Below are 5,551 nucleotides of genomic sequence, written 5' to 3'. Positions count from 1 at the left end.
CCCAGGCCCCCAAGGTCCCTGCTGCAGCAGCTACTCTGGCTAGACACTCCGGTGCCCGGAGACCTCGCCATCTTCCCCAGGGGCCTCGCTGACTTCCTGCAGGGGCGGGACTTCCGGGCGGAGCGCGGCGCTCCGTGAGGGGAGGGGTGTCCCCTGCTGGCGGGAGGCGGAAGCGCAGGGAACCGCGCAGCCGCCAGGCGTCTCCTTTCCAGCCAAGTTGTAAAGGGGTGGGTGGTGCGTGCAGAAGTGCGTCCCCACTTCATCCTGGAAAGCCTGGTGCAGAGGCCTCTGCACGCCCTGCTCGGAAGGGGCCGTGCTCGTTGCAGGCGTGCATCTTGAGACACGTGCACGGGGGAGAGAACATGCCCACAGGGAAATGTGTCCTTGTGCCTGGGCGTGCATTTACCAGTATTTATGGGAAATTTCTGCTCAGCTTGCTGTTCTGAGACTGGTGTTTCCACTCCACCCCAGGGCTCCGTGTGCCGTGTGATACCTCTTCTGAGGTGTGTTCTGTGTCCCCAAATCCATGCGGATGGGACATAGTGACCGTGGTCTTGTTGGGAATAGGGCCTTTGCAGATGTAATCAAGTTCAGAGGAGGCCTTGGGTCTTGGATGGGTGGGCCCTCGCTGCAACGACAGGTGTCCTTGTGAGAGGGAAATTAGACTCACCCGCAGAGAAGGTCATGTGACTTGCAGCCCCAGAAGGACCAGCCTTGCCCTCACCCTGATTCCGGGAGTGAGTGTCTCACAGGCAGCGTGGAGAGCTCCGGTCCCTGCCCACCTGCCCGGTCATTGTCTCCTGGGCTCCTGGACAGAAGCCACAGGAGAGGAAGGGACTCCCGGCTGCAGCCTCCAGCCTAGGGTTGAGGAGCAGGAGAAGGGGGTCCCTGGGGCACTGGCCCATCCCTGCCTCCCTGGGCACCTCCCATCCTGTGCCCTGACAGGTGGACCAGGGCTGATATCTGCCCAGAGGGCCTGAGGACCCGTGTGCAGGGCTGTGCAAGGGAGACCCAAGAGCAGGCGTGACAGAGTTCATCTTCCATCTGTCTCACCTCATCCAGTGCTGCATATACTCAGCACCCTCACTACCCCCACCCAAGTCTCTACAGGGTCTCCCTTCTGTCTTACACCCTGGAGCCCATGCCTGTCTCTCATCCAATGATTTCTCTGGTGCTAATTGGGAAGGGGGTGTCAGTCTCCCTTTTTGTCAGCACATTTAACAAATGAAGTAAATCCGTTTATTCCCACGGAGTGCTTGGAAGGGGTCTGGCCCACAGTAGCTGCTCAGTGAATGAGTGTCAGCGCCCTCCCCAGGCATTCAGGGCAGTTGGTGGACAGGAAGTTCTGTTTCTCTGGACCTGGTGAAAGGGCTGGTTGCAAACATAAAAGATTCCATGAATGACACAGGGGCTGACAGGTGGGCAACAGGGCAAGTGGTAGGACTAGGGTGCTGGTGTGCGCACATGTGTGCATGAGTGTGTGTGTGTGTGTATTTTGAAGACGTGCCAGTGTTTCACAGGTTATCATCCTAGAAATAGCTTAGGGAAAATGTATAAATGTAGTTTTTAATTAACAGATAATGCCAAATTTCCAACCCTCCTCTGTGCCAGCTCACACTCAAATTGAGACTGAGCACCTGTTCCCCACACCCCTCCTTCATTGACTCCTTTATGGGTTTTCATCCTTGCCCATCTCATAGGTGAAAGGTCAGCATGGAGATGCCCTGTGAGAGGGGATGGAAGTGTGGGGGGCCCCTAGGCTGCAAGGTCATCCCAACCCCCTTCTTCAGCTCCCGTCACCAGCCAGCCACCGAGCCACAACCCAGCTGTCTTCCCTCGCATCCACCCCACTGACCCTGGGGGAGAACATTCGGGCAGACCCTGGGAGCCGCCCAGTCTCTTCTTCCATCCATCCTTCTGACCGTGGTCCTGTGCAGCCCCTCCCGTGGGTCCAGTGCATTTGCTGGCAGAGGCCTCACTCTCACCCTCGCTAGCTCCTTCCGTTCAGCCCACCCTACCAGGCAGTGCCCCTTGCTGTGCTGGAGGCAGCCTGTGCTGGCTTGTGAGAGCCCATGGTGTTTCCAGGGACTTCAGAAGCCAGGTGTTAAACTCAGCCATGGCTATAAGTTAACTTATGTGAACTTGGGATTAAATAATTTATATTAAAAACAAAGGTAATACCCCGGCCGGTGTCGCTCAATGGGTTGGGCATTGATTGTCCTGTGCACTGAAAGGTCACTGGTTCCATTCCCAGTGAGGTACAAGCCCGGGTTGCGTGTTTGATCCCTGGTAGGGGTGTGTGTGGGTCACAAGTGATCTATGTCTCTCTCTCTCTCTCATCTCTCTCTCTCCTTCTCTCCCCATTCCTCTTTTTAAAATAAGTGAAAACATTTTAAACAAACAAAGGCAATAAATACTCTGAACTTGCCCCTTGTAATTGTTTTCCTGTTACCTATGCTCTTGGGTTATTCATACCTATTGTACTGCGTGGAGGTGATATTATAGAACAGGTGGCACCGCACATCTGGTCCCATCTTGGTGGGTAGGGACTCCAGGTTGGCAGCTTGAAATCAGCTGTAGTGAAAATATTTACACCGAGGAAACTGGCAAATGTTACCAAATCAGGGCTTGATTTGTTTTCTTCAGTGTCTGCTCTCTCTAGACTTGAGAAAGTGATGAAGAAAATGTTCATAGTAAAGATTAAAACTAAAACTGTGTTTGGTGAATATTATGGTATGTAAATTGTGTCTTTTTTTTTTTTAAGTCTGTAGGCATTACAATGCAAATACATTACAAGAATTAAGGAACTGCCCTAGCCGGTTTGGCTCAGTGGATAGAGCGTCGGCCTGCAGACCAAAGGGTCCTGGGTTTGATTCTGGTCAAGGGCACGTACCTTGGCTGCAGGCTCCTCCAGCCCGGGCCCTATAATTGAGGTCCTATGGGTGGGCCTAATCCAGTAGGACTGGGTCCTTATTAGGAGAGGAAAAGACACCAGGGGCCCATGCACCGAGGAGAGGCCGCGTGAGGACGCAGCGAGAAGGTGGCGGTCTGTGAGCCCAGGAGGAACCGATTCTGCCAACGGCTTAACGTAGACTTCCAGCGCCAGTGAGAAAACCAGCTTCTGTTATCGAAGCCGGCCATCTGTGGTGTTCTGTTATGGCAGCCCGAGCAGACTAACACCCCCTGTCTTTGAGCCTGCACGTCCTCATCCGTAATATCTCCCTCAAGGGGCTGTGTGCAGATTCAGTGAAATAATGCAGGCGAATTGCTGACAGCACCAGGCCCACCGAGGGCTCCGCATGCGCAACGGCCCTGTCCCGTGGCCCTGGATCAGGCCCCCACACCTGAGGTTGTCCCCTCACACCTCCCTTGGGGCAGAGGCATCCGGATGACAGGGGGTCCAGGTGGCCCCGCCCCTCCTCCTCTGGCCTCTCCTGATGAGGGTGGACCTCAGCATTGGCCTCAGGATGGTGGGCCTGGTGCACACCCAGGCATACCTGTACACACACACACACGCCTCAGGATGGTGGGCCTGGTGCACACCCAGGCATACACTGTACACACACACACCCTGTTCTGACAGTGGCCTCTCAGTCCCCCTCGCTGGCTGGCTCTGTTCCCTTACTTGGGAGCTTAACATAATCCCCCCAGGGCTGGGCTTGTGCCCAATCCACCCTCTGAATTCCGCCCCACACCAAGCTGAGGCCCCACCTGGGCAAGAGGGTGTTTGGGTCATGGGCCCCCGTGACCTTCTCCGCCAGTCTCAGGTCTTGTTGGAGGCAGTGGGCGCCTCGCCTTACAGCTCGGGGCACAAGGCTGCGAAGGCAGCTCAGCTCAGGGCTGCGGGGCAACTGGAAGCTTAGGAAGGGGAGAGGGTCTGTAAGGGGGAGGGGGCAACCTGGGGTCCTGGCTGGCTGCCCTCAGCTCTGGGTTTGCGTTTTCTCATGTCTGCTACACCGAACCCCAGCCTGGGAAGTCCTCCAGGGCTGGCTGCATCTGGCCGGAGCACGCCCCACAGCTCACACGGGGCTGGCCCGGAGCCAGAGGCCTACAGGCGTCTGACTGGCTGGGGGAGCTGGTTGGTGCCCAGGAGTTTAATTCAGGTGGGTCCGGCTGACCCCCTTTGGGAAACCTGCTCATTGCTAACCACGTGAGCTTTGTCGTGTTCTCTGCTGTGTCCCAGGGCCTGACAGAGCAGGCACTCCACAAATACATATTTTTAATTAATGCGGAGGACACCCCTGAATGGTCCAAACCTGGTGGAGAAAGCAGACGAATCAACAGACAACTGCACTCTGATGGGATCTCTCTTGTGAGAGAGATGAGCCCAGGGGGCTGTGGGAACGTGGACAAGGTCTATCTGGCCAGTCTAAGAAATCAGAGAAGCCTTCCTGGAGGAGGTGGGCTTTGAAGACTGAATAGGAGTTTGACCAGGCAAAGACTTTAGGGAATGGGATTTCTGGGATAGGTAGCGGAAGCAGGAAGGTAAGAGACTGTTTGGAAAGCAATCCAGAGTTGGGAATGATGGGAACCAAGGATGGTGAGGAGGCAGGAGACGACCGGGCTGAGGGGCACACAGAGGCCAGAGCTCTGAGGGCTGAGGCTACATGGCAAATTCTCAAAAGATAGGGCCCTCAGTGGAAAGGAGGGAGTCTTCTGAACCCCTCCCGGGGAGGGAGTTAGGCTATTAATGGGCTGCCTGGCCGGCTGAGCAGAGTCCCAGCCCCTTGAGAAAAGGAGATACCATTTTCAAAAGGGCTTTTATTAAACTGTCCCCACACAGTGCCTCCTGCCACAATGGCCACAGCCCTGGTGTCCGCCAGGGGAAGGGCCCTGTCAGTGTTCCCGTGTGGCCGAGGCTGGGCTCGTCCCTGGAGCAGAGGAGCTGCCCTTGTTTGGGGTCCCCGTGCATGTCTGGCTGCTTCTGGAGGCGCTCAGAAGCTGCGGGAGAGACTGTGGGTGCTGGTAGCCGAGGGCAGGCTCTGGTGCAGGGAGGGGGGCCTGTCTCTTCAGCACACACCCTGAGAGATACTCTTAAGATCCTGGGCCTCCAATATACCCCAGTGCCCCCCTGGGGCCCAGAGGGAATACGTCAGATTGGACGATGGGGTGGGACGGCAGGGCCTGTGTGTGAACAGGGCCCCGTCTTGAGCTCTTTTTGCTGCAGCTGGCAGAGCCTGTTTCCCTTTCTAACAGGTAACCTGGCCCCCCAGTGCTATGACTCTCCCTCAGGAAGCATGCTTGGCCACTGCTGCTTGTCATTTTCACAGCTGTCCTGCCGCGCTGGCCTCGGCATGCTCAGTGGGTTGCAAGCATGTGTGACAGACGGGCATCCATGTTGGGTGTGTGTGTGTGTGTGTGTGGTCAGATGTGGGCTCCTGCATGTATGAGGAGGTCCAGCTGAGTGTGAGCATGGGGCGTGAGCGAGTGTGACCCCAGTCTGCCCGCTTCTCGGCCCCGCCAGTCTCAGTAAACACTGCCACCGAGGGGGCTGCGGTGGCCCGGGCCTCACAGGAAGTTGGGCTCCCGCACCACGAGGCAGGGCGGGTCC

At 56.7% G+C, this 5,551-nt stretch overlaps 1 protein-coding gene across 1 annotated transcript in view; it reads right to left on the bottom strand.

Moving 5' to 3' along the window:
- The window catches only part of RIN3 (Ras and Rab interactor 3), a 96,971-nt gene that overhangs the window by 725 nt on the left and 90,695 nt on the right, over positions 1 to 5,551 (bottom strand). The gene's annotated exons all lie outside the window — the stretch shown is intronic.

This window comes from Myotis brandtii, unplaced genomic scaffold (genome assembly GCF_000412655.1).
Source record: "Myotis brandtii unplaced genomic scaffold, ASM41265v1 scaffold1624, whole genome shotgun sequence".
NCBI lineage: Eukaryota > Metazoa > Chordata > Mammalia > Chiroptera > Vespertilionidae > Myotis > Myotis brandtii.
This window is presented reverse-complemented; position numbering and strand designations above follow the sequence as displayed.